The sequence below is a fragment of the Haemorhous mexicanus genome, chromosome 1, assembly GCF_027477595.1.
Source record: "Haemorhous mexicanus isolate bHaeMex1 chromosome 1, bHaeMex1.pri, whole genome shotgun sequence".
In the NCBI taxonomy this organism is placed as follows: Eukaryota; Metazoa; Chordata; class Aves; order Passeriformes; family Fringillidae; genus Haemorhous; species Haemorhous mexicanus.
The window spans coordinates 81,035,479-81,050,590 of NC_082341.1; the positions used below are offsets into that span (position 1 = coordinate 81,035,479).

General features: G+C 38.0%; 1 protein-coding gene across 2 annotated transcripts in view; it reads right to left on the reverse strand.

Moving 5' to 3' along the window:
- TRIO (trio Rho guanine nucleotide exchange factor) overlaps positions 1–15,112 on the reverse strand; it is a 245,029-nt gene that overhangs the window by 36,299 nt on the left and 193,618 nt on the right. The window lies entirely within an intron of this gene.

Genomic DNA, 15,112 nt, shown 5'->3' on the forward strand with positions numbered 1-15,112 from the left:
TGCAGCACAATGTTGTTCCCCCCAGCAATTCTCTTTTCCTAAAAACACACTTTTCTGGGGGGGTGAAGTGGGGAAACATTCTTGTAACACCACTCTTATAAACATATCGACCACTCGTGTATTAGCAAGGCTATCCTAGGTTGTTAAGTACGGGAGTTTTTTTCCTCCCTGTGTATGCACTTTTGCAGACAGATAGTTTACATAAGGATGACATAAATAATGTTTTGTTGAATGTTTCTACTGCTGGAAGTTAAATGCAGTGCTTGTGCTCCTTCTTGAAGCTTGACACAGATGTTCAGGTCACCTCTTCTGGCAGCTTTTCCCTAAGAGGTGTATTGCCAGTCTGACCTGAGATAGTTTGAATTTTGTGGAATAATACGGTCACATTGATGTAGCAATACACTTAATCATAAACATCTAAATGCTTGGATCCATACAGAAATATGTGAGGCTGTTCCATTTCCATGGAGCAGTAAGTGTAAAAGATGGTTTTGAATGGAGATGGGGAAAGAGACATAAAATGTGGATATAAAAAGATGGACTTTTTATTTTTCCTTCATGTTCAAGCTGTTTCACAAAGGGCACCCTTTCCTAGGAATCCAAAATGTGATCTATCATGCTGTTTATGAAAATGTTTCTCTGTTCCAATAAAACCCATGGCATGTCACCATTAAGATACATCAGTTCTGATGCCAAGAACATTTGTAGCTTATACTGTATGAGCACACACATAATAATTGCTGTTAACCACCGCTTTCATAATGTTTCCACAAAGCTGAAGATATACATACTTTATAAGGCATACTTTCAGTCTAACAAGCTAGCTGCTAACTCTTTAAACCAAGTCACACCTGCGGAATTATCTTCCAGCAACAGCTGTAGCTGTTGTGCACATAGGTAAGGAGAATTCACAGGGTGCCATTAACCTGGCTTCAAGGCTTTAAGTAATGAGTATCAGCAAAAAAGCAGATGCAGAGCAACACTAGATGTCTTTGTGTCTAAATCTTGGGAGAGCAGTGCTAAGAACTGCTACATTATTTTCTTATTGAAGTAGAAAGCATAAGGAAGAAATTAATTATCTATAACAATGGTTTTCAACTTTCAATCTGAGTATCCCTCAAGGCACCAGGATTACTGCTTAAGGGTTCTCAGCACATATATAAGAAAAGCAAGCCTACTAGCCATCAGCATCCATATCAAGAGAGATTTTTGACTTTATTAAAAAACCCTGATCTGCTTATTAAAAAAATTCCAAACAAAACTTGCAAACATCTGCAATCTCTCCACAGGAATCCAAACAATCTCCTATCAAACCTCTGTAAGAATTTAGTTTGACTGCTCTTCACCAAACTTATCTTTACCTTTACTGCATCATGCATTTTAATTATTATCAGATGCCTTGTTTCAGAAATCACAGCAAACATCAGCTGATGGGTATTTCAATAAATAACCTTCTGCTACTCTGCTAGCAGACTACAGAAGATGAGAAAACAGTGGTGGTGTACTTGTAAGTTTCTTAAAGCACAAACTAAATGCCTTGTTTCCAAAACACCAAGCTTGAAGATGTTGTAACTACTCAGCCAAATTTCTCTCTCGTTTGTATATAGTTTTCCTCTCAATAACAGTTCATACAAGGTTCCTTCCACACAAATAAAATAGAGAACATTCACTCGTTTACATAAGAAGAAAAAATCAAGCCTTTGCAGAAGTCCACCATGTACTGTTTTGTATTTTTATATCTGTTGCATTTCTTTCATTTGCAATTATTTCTTTCTAACAAAAAGGCAGCATGATGGTGCAGTAACTGATTGCATACAATTGACTTTTACATAAATGTGCCTATTCCTAAGCATGTAACATGCCTCCAGTTAATAAACCCCTTCTTTTAAAAAAGTGTGTTCCACCTCCTCAGATTTTCACACATCCTTTTGACAAGCTACACTTAGCAGCTACTGAATTTCTTGTAAAACCAAGCAGTACAGGACAGGGGTCCTGAAACTGTGGAAAGCAAGTATTTTTGTCTGACTGTACTTCTGTTGTACCACTCCTAACTCTTAACCCAAGTCAGCCAAGAGTTTGTGGGCAGGAGAAGGGAAAAGAGCACAGAGAAATAAGTAGACTGTGCTCAAGCAGAGAGGATCTAAGAGACAAAACAATGTAAGCCAGACATGTTCCGCAGCACATACTTCAGCTGTGTCCTCCCACACAACATTAGTTTTCATTTGGCGTGCAGCATGTAACTGCTTCTTATCTTCCCTTCTGCATGACTTACTATGAAATCCTTACTGAAGTATTATTAGGGCTTCAGGGAATCACAAAAGTAGACATCATGTAAGTAGTACACTAAAATGATAGCACTCTTCCACTTTGCTCTTTAAAGTTTGAAATCACTCAGAGAGAATGAAAATCACAAAGGTTGGGGACCTTTGGACATCAGCTAGACCATGCCCACTGCAGGGTTTACAGGGTTGCATCCAGCAGGCAGGTTTTAAGTTTCTCCTGAGAAGGACACTCCACAACCTTTCAGGGCAAACTGTTTGAAGTGCTCTGCCAGCCTCAAAGTAAAGCATCTCTTTGTCATATTCAGATGGACCTTTCTATGTTTCAGTTTGTGTCACTGGACACCGAAAAGAGCCTGGACCCATCTTCCTGAAACCCACCCTTAAGATACTTGTATGAATTGAAAACACATCTTTTTAAAATAAATAAAAATACTTCATTGCTATAAAAGCACCAGCCCAAAGATCAAATTTTATTAAATAGGGCATTAAAAAAAATGGAGATTTAAAATCATCAGTGTTAACCTGAAAAGAATACCAGCCCACTAGGTCTCTTCAGAGATCAGATCTGACTTTTTGCCCTTCCTAAATTTGCAGAAAACATCTCTAAAACCTCATAGCTGAGTTAACACTCACTAGAAATATTCCATGTCAGCGTTTTCCCAGTGAGACCCTCTACCATCTATTCTCCCATCCCATCCCAGCCAACAGGCAGCCAGATTTTCCACTTACTCACTCCCATCTGTTTCCTCAGGACCCCAATAACAATACTAAAGCACAGTCATGTATACAAAACCTGGGTGCCCATGTTCAAGTATTTATGTAGAGGCATTACCAGATCGAGGCATTAGGGAATATCAATATCCAGTACAAGCATTTCAAGAGCACAGAAAGACCTTCACCTTCACTGTGAGAAGAGCCCCATGGGAGTGTCTCATTTCTCCCTGTCCCATCACTATAAACTACTTCTGTCTATATAATTAGGGATACAGACTTGGTTTGATTGATTACCATGCTTGGGATTGTTTACATTAAATCAGCTTTGTTTCCTTTATGACTACATAGAAAATTGTTTTTCTAGCGTTGCTCAAGAATATTTTATTTCTAAGACACGCTAAGAGGAAAAAAGGAGTATTCAAAATTGAACTGAGAACAACATGGAATTTTAAAACCAAAACAGATGGAATAAATTTGGGGTATGTTAACCCCAAATGTGTTTCAAGTACAGTAAAGAATCAGACTCCCTTTTAGAAAAAGACAAATGTGAGACTCAGACTCCCTTTTAGAAAAAGACAAATGAAACAGATGGACATCTTGGAGAGAAGAAAAACCCAACGCACATATAGTGATCACACACAGCAACACCAACCCGACAAGAAACCATTGAATTTAATAAAACCACTACTTGTTCAAATAGAGAAAGTTTCGCAATTCAATAAAGTTCAATAAAGTAAAGCCCTAATGGATGGGCTTTGTTTTATAATTCATAGCCACAATAAGAAAAGAAGGCATTTAACTGCCATTTCCCTGAAAGTAAAAACCACATATGTTGCTCTGGTAGTGAGGTCAGAGGGTTCACTCAGAGTCCATAAATATATTTTTGAAGCTAAAGGGCAGGCAGCATGGGTTCTGACCCCCTCAAACTAGAAGATAAAGTTACCTCCAACAAACAGGCAAATTTTTGAAACGGGAAGGGAAATGGGAATTCTCATTCTAGTCCCAGCTTTCTTAACACTAGAAACATGCACATCTGTGATTAATAAACTGCTTTTTTCCCTAAAAAATAAATCAGCCATGTTAAGCTAGTTGATGACTTGAAAGACTCTGCTTCATATTAACCATTTCCATATTGCTGTTTTTTTGAGTTTTACTGCTAGGGGCTACAGAACCCATGGCTCCTTTACCTACAGAATCAAACTAAATCTGCTTGATGCTCTGCACCTATAAACACAAAATGTTACAAAATCAAAAATAAGAACATTTCACAGACTCTGGACTGTGAAACAGTGATGGACAAAGACTGAAAAGTGGAGCAAAGCGAACTTAGTAATCCTGATTGGCATGCCATTCTGCCACTGCAGATCTGCCATACACCACGGACTTTAGGGAACAAGAACTCAACCAACCAACCAACCAACCAGCTGATCAATAAGATCTGCTGCAGGTACATTATGACTGTTTGGGCAAAAGGGCTGTTTGCTGGTACAAAGCACAGAGAGCACAAATCCACGGTGATGCACTTTAAAGTTTAATATGCAAGACAGAGTTGACAAGAATCTAAAGATAAAAGTTCATAAAAACCAGCCTGCATACACAGTGACCACTTGTTATTAGATGAGATGAGGAAGGCATGGAAAAAAAAAGAGTGCAAGGATTATTTTAGTCATGGACACAAGTGCAGTTTCTGCCTAGGAACTGCTTTTGAATAAGAGGCTACCAATCTGCCATGTAAAAGACCACTCAAATAATTTTGTATGGGTCAGGAATTTCACTTCTCTCCTTGCTGGGAAACCTCTTAAAATTATCCTTGCTGCCTATTTTTTGCAAACCAGTACTGGAACGTACATCAAAAGGCATTAGATGTGTTTCAGCTTTTAAAAAAGCCCTCATAACAGCAGTTACCATTTAAAGACAATGCAGCTTAAGTACTATCAGCCTTGCAAATAGGGCATTTCCACCATGCCCTTTGGGAAGCACAGACTTCACTTGCAAGGTAGAGTGATATAACTTGCATAAAACTAGTTTCTTAAAAAAATAATTTTAAACAATCACAAAATGCAGAAAGCTAGTACTCAACACATAGAAGACAATCCCTCAATCATATTTGTGTCTGTAGTGGAACAAACAGAGCCTTCATTTATGGTCAGCAAACCTTTCTTGTAATTTATTTCAAGTTATGCACTACGCTGAAATACCAGCTAGTAACCTTTTAAATATGTGAATAGACAAAGAGTTCAACTCCTTAACACATGTTCCCTGATTAATAAATTATCTATATTGATTTTGACTGATACAGGCACTAGTCCAGAGCACTTAGATTTACATGTATGCAATAATTAAGTATTCCATGTCATCAAAAGTTGATTATCTTAACATCAAATAGACTGGAATTCTAAGCTTGAGGCTAGATAGTCTTCAGCTCCTCTTAATGAGATACTAAACTGCCCAGCAAGCAATTAAAAAAAACCCCAACAGTGCCCTGTCATCTTAATGACTTCCAAAGGTCTTTCTAATATTGAGAAAAGTCATTCAACAGACATACTTGCAACTGCTCTAGAGAAAAGAATCAAGAAAACCTCTGAGTAGGAACAAAAAGACCACTATTCATTTGAATTAAAAAATTAGTGGCATATGCCTCAAAGGTTTAACACACTTATACTATTATCATGTTCCTATTTTTTTCTTAATACCTTCTCCTGCCTTCCTACCCCATAAATTTAAAACCAAGTTTTTGTAAATCAAGGTTTTCCAAGGTTTTACATTCAAATTTTTAACTAGTTTCACATGCATTACAGAGTGTACACAGAGAGAGCTGCAAATACAACTGCTATCTGTGAGCTAAACACCATCAAAATTCAGATGGGATAAAACCTCCTCTTAGAACTGCTGGACAACTTTGCATCCCACACTTGTGTTGTTGTTCTTTGGGGTTTTTAAGCAGGAAGAAGGCACGATAGTGTGCCAGAAAAAAATCCTCCCAGGTTAACAAAAGTAGTTCTATTTGTGCTTCCTGGAATTCAGACTACAGGGAAATAAAATCTCAAATCTAAATCTTGTGTACTGCTACAAGCACAAGGCAGCACTACAGAAAGGGAGAAGAGACTTTGTGGGGCCTTTCATTCTTTGCAGTAAGTTGTTATTCCCTCCTATTCCTGGAGAGAAATACATTTTGTGTCACAAGTAGGAAGTATTAAGACAGACTGCTGAAGTTTAGTTTCACAGTTTGCGAAAACCACAAGCTTTTAATAGATTAAATCTCAGCTTCCCTCTATGCAGCTTATATTTTAATAGGCAGTATCTGGATTTCAACTCTATTCTTTGGGCCACCTGTTTGTTCAGATTTAAAGACAGCTACATCCATGTGCCTGGCAGGACACGCCAAGGACAGATTTATGTAATTTAGCAGTGTTTCTCAGTCAAGTTCTCACTCTGTGTACTGAGCTATCCTTTTTAGAGATCAAAGCAAGTGGCCTGATTATTTTAATATGATTGTCTCCCAGTGCATTTCCCCTAAACACTAACTGCACAGGCACTTGCATGCCTTTATGTAAGAGCTAAGGAACAGAAACATTTTCTAATTTTCAGGCAAAGGTTTCTCCTTTTTGTGCACAACCTCCAGCAAGTTCCCTCAGGCCAACTGGGGCCATCATCCAGTTACTTATCTCTTGGACTTCACCTGTGCCTCCCCTTATAGGACATCATTTTACATCTGTGTGAAGGAGCACAGAAGATTATTTGCTCTGCAGACCTACAATAAGCAAGATTTTCAGTGACAGATTTAAGTTGCATACTAACAACTCCCTCATAGGGGCTGACACATACCACGTAATGTAAGAAAATTAAGGTGACACTCTTCTGTCATTAAACAGTTGAGAAAATTCTTCAGAGTAAACAGTGTAAGAGAATTAGAGAAATACTGCTTTCTATATTAGCAAGCAGGTTTCTCACAGTAGCTTGTAAGATCAAATTTATCAAGTTTCACAAAGACTCTACTCTATTACTCTTTTCCAAAGCATAGGCATTTTTGAGCTTTACAACAGAGACACAAATATTTTAAACTGTTTGTGTATGCTATTTGATCTAGATTCCAGTATCAGGTATGCATCCAACTACTAGAGGACAACCAAAGTAGATCTGATGAAGGCAAAGCCTAATCACTCCTCTCTCTAGAGGAATGGATGCACAGGAATGACTGTTCCAGGCCCAGAGCTGCTGCCTCCTCAGTACCCTGAGCTGACAGGAGCTGTCTACAGCTGCTCCCCCTGCTCCCCAGCACTGCTGCTGCTGGAGAGCTGAAGATCTCAGCACAGGGAGCTGTGGAGGGTACAAGACAGCTACTGAAGCAGTGGGAGCTGGCAGCACTCGCTCCCTTCCAACTGCTCCATGGCACAGCACTCCCTGCCTCTGACAAAGCAAGCAGTCACCCAGTGCAGAGAAAGGACATCTGAGGCAAAGAATGGAAAAGAAGGGAACAGAAACTTTGGGCCTGGGCCTCATAGGCAGCACTGGAGCTTAAGACAATAGATAGAGTTCAGCTGGCTGCTGGCAATCCATCGGCCTCGTGCTTGCCACGTGTATCCACCTCCCAAGAGCCATGCCAAGGGATGCTAGCAGCAAGGCTGCAGCTCTGCTCGTGGCAGAGAGCTGCATGTCACACACTACCAATGGGAACCACTCCTGACAAGATTCGTTATGAGCAGTTTCAGATTTTAATTGGGGCAACTGCACAATTAATTCTGCTCATCTGTTACTGAGCTGTAGGGGTTTTATCATCTGCTACTCTAATTTTTGCTGTAAAGTAAATTTTTGCTCAGAAATGGATAAAAATAAACTCCAGTCCTAGAAATACAGCTCTGAAGCAGCAGAGCAGCTCATCTGATATGCCTTGTGCATCAGTCCAGAAGAGGAAGATTATGAATGGACATGAAACAAAAATGTCCATATCAATACAGATAACAGAACAGCCAACCAAAAGGGGGTGGCAAAGGATGCATCAGCAAGCCCTCAGCTCTGCTGAAAGCAGAGAAAGCTGTACAGGAAGGGAGGGAGAGAAGCAAGTCTGCAGAAACTGCATGAGGAAGAATCATGATCTCAGATGTTATTTAAAGCAACACATGCCATGCCTTCCTGTGCAAAAGCTCAGCAATGCAGGGCATCCCAATGGAAGGAATTTATCCTATGCAGATTTTAAAACTGCCCCCACCACTTCAAGAAAACGGTTGTATACTGCAAAGATATTGCAAAAGTAAGTTTCAGCAAGTCTGATCTCTAAAGGAAATAGCGAGAGACAATTCTGCTGTACTACTGAAATTGAGAATGTACACACAGATAGGGAGGAAATTAGCTTCCACCACTTAATGTAGTCAATATAAACAAGTCCCACAACTACAAAGGCAAAAACTACTTCCACACAAAATCTGCAAAAATGTTGAGCCTAAAAGATTTTTTCCTTTTCTCCAGAAGTTTGAAAAAAATTCGAACAAGTAATGTACTCTGCAATGTATTTATGAATGCGTGACCTCTAGAAAATGAAAGTAGAATCATTTTATTCCCTTTTGAAATGCCTTAAAAAATTCCAACACATGAGAAAACCTCCAAAAATTCTCTTGCAAAACTGACAGAATATATGATGAGTCACATTAAAACACTTTAAAACTTTAGAAACACTTTAAAACACAAAGGGTAGATACTATTAACATTGCTAAGCATACCTTCAAGTGTACTCGTAAAGTTTATAAAGAGATGTTACCCAGTGTTAGTATTAAGTTACAAAAACAAATTAACTTAAAGAAATAATACCTTTATCAAATTTCATTTGTTTTAAACCCCTAAGTTATTAGACTACTTGTACTAAAAAAATACTTGTTTCCTGTTCACCTACTGCAGTTACACATTAACCTAAATACACATAATAATCCAACAGCAATTTTAACAGTCTTTTTTTCTTTTCCCCCCATCCTCTTGATTCAAAGCAGAAGAGCTCATTAGAACAACTAGCAATTGTTTGGAGCCACAGCTTTAGCAACAGCTGTACAAACACATCAATCTCAAGTTAGGAGCTCTGCCATAAGCTCAATAATAATAATATACTCATACTGTTTAGCTTTGGGGCTATTACAGTAACTTTGGTCATTTTCTCTTTCCAAATGTTATACTGCTGTAGCCCTCAAAAAAACACATTGAGAAATAAACTTAGGGAATTGGGAGCCAAGATGGAATTGCTAAAACAGCGATAAAAATAGGTCCTCTAAAATTCCTATAGATAAAAAATTGTTTCCTCCTTATCCAATTAATTATACTGCTGACAGAGATTCATTATACAATGATGTTTGCTCCCTTCCCAATTAATTGATATTAGTGATAGAAATTCATTGTACAAACGTTACTTTGCATTGTAAAATGTTGACCTTCTTGGTGCACACACTGGAGCCCTTGTGGCCATGCCACTGCTTTCAGCCTCCCCACTGTGTAATGAGATGACTGTAGGTGATGACAGACAACTTCCTCCTGGTGCAATCCCACCTCAATACCTACATTACCAAGAACAGACTTAGATGACAGTGATTAGAAACTGAACTGGTTTTATATGTTTTCTCTTCAGATGGGAATGTAACCTGAGCAATACAATGAGAGCACATGTGATTTTAATAAAGGTCAGTCACGCTGGAAATACAAGGATTTTTTTTAAACAGACTCACTGTCAAGGTTGACTAGCAGAGAGTTATTGAAAGTCATAATGCCTGTCTGCTGCAGAGATGCCTTTCCAGGATGAAGCATTTTAAGGGATTAGGAAAGGGGAAGATACTGCTCGACAAATTCATCAATTTTGAATACAGACTGAGTTAAAAGGGGAAAGATAACTCCTTGATAGAGAGTATTTTAAAAATATATATATAGTTATAAAGTATATAAAAATATATAGTATATATAGTATACAATTTATTATAAAGTATGTTAAAACTATAAATTAATGGAAGATGTGACATTTTATCTCAGTGTGCAATTCAAATACACTGAATATAGAATAAAACACTGAATACTGAAAACAGAATCATTGCCATGTTTGTTAACTTGATTAGAGTCTCTTCAGGAATAACATATGCACTGCTGAATTTTCTTTGGCATGATCAAGCCCATATCATACACATACAAAAAGCTACATTTTCTCATGCAATTTTTCCATTGTTTTTGTTTCCTAGAATTTTCCCAATAAAGCCTCAGGAGGAAGGTGATGCTGTGAACTGCCTTGTTCACCAAGTCATCTAAATTCCAATTCCTCACGTCATTCCCCAGCTCCCATCCATCTAATATTACTTAAGTGGCCACAGGAAAATGATGTGATAAGATCATGGGAGAGCTGTCCAAAACTGGTTTGGATGTAGAAAAGAAAAGGTAAAACAAAAGGTAAAAAAAAAAAACAAACTTATTTTTATAGGTAATTAAAAGGCAATAAACCAGAATTCTTATTACTTGCTTTAATTAGACATGAGGCAGAGGAAGGGAAGAAAATCTATAATAATTTCTACAAAACAATAATTACTGGTTTTTTAAGTTATAGACTCAACTGTATGCCTAAATTTAGGGGCAAATAAGTTATCTGGTGGAAATTAAGAAATTTAATTAGCTTCTATTAATTTTTCTATTGAAAAAAACATTTCTTCTTTTCATCAAGTCCCCAGCATTTCCTACAGTGCCTCTAGAGAGCTGATCTCTATCAAAGTCTTCTTAGGGCAAACTGCTCTACATAATCTATAAATTGGATGGTGTCTTTTGTAACCACTCACTCAAGAAGACTGACTGCAAATGTCCAGTCCCACATTCAAATGCAAGGAAACAAAAAATCAGGTTAAGTGGTTTAGCAAGCAAACTTAACTATTCTCTGTGAGGAAAACCAACCTTCACAGGGGAGGATTGTTAATGTTACTTATGTTGTCTTTTCAAAGCAGGATGGATGTACTTTTATCACCCAAATTCTGTTCCTCTCATTACCTCCTCTAAAGGAGAGTCAGCACAAGCCTAGATGAGGAAATTCAACGGATTTTTACAGCTGCTTGTAGCTCTGCTCAAAAGCAGATAATGAACATAATGCTCATTACTAGTCTTGCAATGAGCACCTAGAGGAAACTTTCATTATGTAAGTGATAGACCATTCTTACGCTGCTGCTTCACTGAAGTAATTTGTTTGAAAGAGAGCTGTAACACAGCAAGAGGGAAATTAAGTTGAACTGTGAGTTGGAACATTTCTTCTTTGCTCAGCTTAAGCCCATCAATTCAATACAGACTTTTGACCATGATACAAAACCCTATGCATCAGATGCTTAGATACAGGTATTCTCTGAGACAGCTGACAAGGAGGTAAAGATGCAAATATATTTCTGGTATGAAATCAAACTCCACCCTTCTTTCCAAAGTTTTATTAATATTCCTTCTGGTCTCTCTCTGGGAAATATTAAATCTCTTGCTATTGACTGCTCATATGATGTTCCATCAAACTTTAGAAGAAAAATCTAGAAATTCTTCACTAAGTATTTTGATTATGCTTCAATAGCAATACACAGGAATACAGACATCTCAGCAAAATCAAAAAATGCTTATATATAAACATTTACTTTTTAATATAAAAATAGAGTTACAAGTCCTTATTACATGAAGATTGTATTATGAACCTAAAGCATACATTTTTCTTTTATATCTTTAAAATAAAGTTAAAACTCAGAACTGAGTAGCTGGTTTGAGAATAAGCTGGGGCTAAAAGAACCATTTTAAATTACTCTGTTTTCATGCAGTACTTTTACAAAGTCTGAGTGAAAAGTGCTGCAGTGGAGGGAGCAGACTTTTAAGGATTAGAGGGAGAAGGCTGCCTGGGGTTAACTCTATACACACCTCTAATCCACACTGCTGCTCAGTTCTGGCTTATTTCAAAGAGCAAGTAACCCACCTAAGAGCTACAAAAAAAGCCTTTTCAACAGACTGAAAAGTCCAGTCCAGTTGAAAAGTCTGGTCCAATATGTCCAAATGAAAGGAGAAAACAGTCAGGAGTAGTCGAGACAAAAATGTGGATAGCTGTGGATCTTATCCACCCACTCAGAGCAAAAAACCCAAGTCTCAAATCTTTAGGTTCACAAGCAGGGACCGCAATTATGAAATGACGTCAGTATTTTTCTTGCATAAACTCCTACTTCATAACATTTTACTGTTGTTATACTGTTTTTATTGTTTGTGGTATTTTAAGGGGGATCTTGGGGTGTGGGAGGAGGGAATGGTGTAGCATTTTCTACAGGATCTACTCCCAGGTCTGGCTGTCTGTGTGACTGCTGGTGTCGATGCACAAGAAGCAGCTGGATCGTATGTGCAAGCACGGGGTAAATAAACTAGCAGTACCTGACATGTAGCTCATTTTTTACTAACCATGAAACAGCACCTCCAGCTAACTCTCTGGCAAGTCCTGCAGCTTAATGATTCGGAAAAGCCAAGAACAAGTGAGTAAGGACACAGAGGTCAGGGAAGCAGCACCTTTGCATGTGTAACTTTATAGCTGCTACATGAGCTCAGTTTAAGGAGGATTTTTGTTGCATGCTCTTTGTGGAGATAGAAAGGCACACACAGCACATACTTAACAGCTTCCATCTGTATTCTAAAAGAATAGACTTTCAAAGTGTATATGTGAATCTATGCCAAGAATTACACCAACCCATTAGTAATAACTGGACTCTCCCACTGCATCCTCTGAGTTCAGTCCTCAGAGATTCTTATCTAACTCTCTTGGACACCATTTGCTAACAATTACTTTACAGTAAAAGCATCCTGTTCTAGGGATGAATTATTTCTGAGGCTTGATATATCATAAAATGTTATGAAAGAGGAAAAAAGAAAGATAGTTTGACTCACATACATTCTTTTAAGCAATCTACTGTACATATAATAAATGTATTTCTTCAAAGCTAATTCTCTATTCTTTCTCTACTCCTACAACAACCTTTCCTTCTTCGAAACCCAGCTCCCAGATGGTTAATAACTTCAGGATAAATTTGGGGGTTGTACATTTATTCCCTGGATTTTATCCATGAGATTTGCCTCTCAAATTTCCCAAGTGAAATATAGACTCACGTGATCCACTTAGGGACTAAAACACATACATGCTATTGTTACTTCCAGCTCAGAAGGTAACTGAAAAAATATGTTATTTTCAATATTCAGTTCCAGATTGAACCAATCTCTCCAGCTAGATAACCATAAACAACTTTAATGTTTATCTTGTCTCTCTTGTCTCATATGCAAAGCATTTTTCAGTTACAGAAATGGGTGGAATTACCATGAGAATTGGTTTCCTCCAACCAACACCACTGCTTTCTTCAACTGATGTCAGATAAAGGCAAAAATACAATACTTATGTATTAGTTTTAGTAACTTCTTGCCAATTCATTACTCAAAGCCCAATTTTCTTTCTCCCTATATCTGAACAAGTTTTTCTTCCCTCAGACTTGATGCATAAGTGGGGCAAAACTTCAGATCATTTAATTATGCAGGAATACGAAATTATTATATATATACTGTACATGTATTTTAACATTTTAACGAAAAATGGACCAAACGTTGTAATTCCTTTAAAAAATCTTTAAGCAATGTTGAAGTGTTCTACAAATAAAATCATGCACTAGAGAACATTCTGAATATTAAGCCTAAACCCCACATGACCCGTTTTAAGTTTTCAGTGGATAGTGATACTACAGATACAATTTTTAATTGTTCCAGTTCATGAGGTGGCATAGCTACAGTTATGCTGGGTTATGCAAGTCAGCTTTGTTCCCCTGTTATGAAAGGCTATTGAACCTCCTTACAGCATGGTCTGTGTGCATGGACATCTGTTTTTAAGACACAGAAAGGGAACAATGAAGAATGTTTGTGAAACCACGCATGTTTGCCAAGCAAGATTTCATATGTGTCTATGATCTTAATTTATGGTAATAATGGAAAGCATCTCACTGATAGGAACAGACTACACCCAGCACTTTATAAAACATGTTTTTTAAGAATTATTTGGAAGTAAACTAACCACTGCAACACCAAGAGTTTAAAAGTGAAGCAAGGGAGCTACAGCCAAGACAACACGAAGGGGAGAAGACTGCTGCCGTGCCATGAACAGACCTCCAGCAGACTAGGTAGTCACAGCTCTGGGTGAACACTTGCTCTAAAATATTTTGCTGCAAAACATTCTGCCTATCAACTACTATTTATAATTGACTCCTTTCACTCCCACCTTCCTGCAAGAAATACTGTAAACCTGTACTTGCTTACTTCTAAAAACCGGAAGAATTGCTGTTTAAGGGATTGTGCAGCACTTGGGGCTACAGAGCAGCCTTCTGAGAACACAGCTCTATTGCTGGATCAGAGATGACAGCCTGCTAACATTAACTCCCACTGGCTGGAACTCCAACACCCTGTTACCTTTTGAGGATCTGCTGAGAGGTACAACCATCCACACAACCCTATTTCAGAGGTCTCTGATAAGATTAATTCCCATTACATTACATCTTTGATTTCATGTCTCCAAGCCTTCAACCACCCTCCTTCTCCTCTCATCCATCCATAACTGCAGTTTGGATATTATCAAATAACACTGATTATAACTTGCCTTTTGCTGGTTTTTTTGAGTACATGCATACAGCCTACAGCAAGAGGTACGTAAGAAGGCATCCCAACAGGTGCATCAGCTCCAGACACTAAAGGTTAAGCACTGTTTTGTCCTGGAGATATTTCCAACGTTTTAATGTGTATCATACAAATTTGTTCAGTAGCAATAGAGCAAATGCCAAGCACAAATATTGTTTCCTGTTAAAAATTACAAAGGAGGAATGGGAGAAGACCCAACACGAATGAGTTTAACGTGAACATCCTTACCCTTACCTCTGTGCTCCTCCAGTCGAGACTGAAAGAGCATGGCTTACCTCCCTGTTACATTTCAGAATCAATGCTGCCTCTAAATAAATTTCACAGACCGATTTATTTCCCAGCTGCCCTTTCTTTTCAAGCTCTATTTCCCCAAAAGCATTACTTCTCAACAACAATTTAACAGAAGTGACACACACTGAATAATCTATGATTTCTTTGGTTTA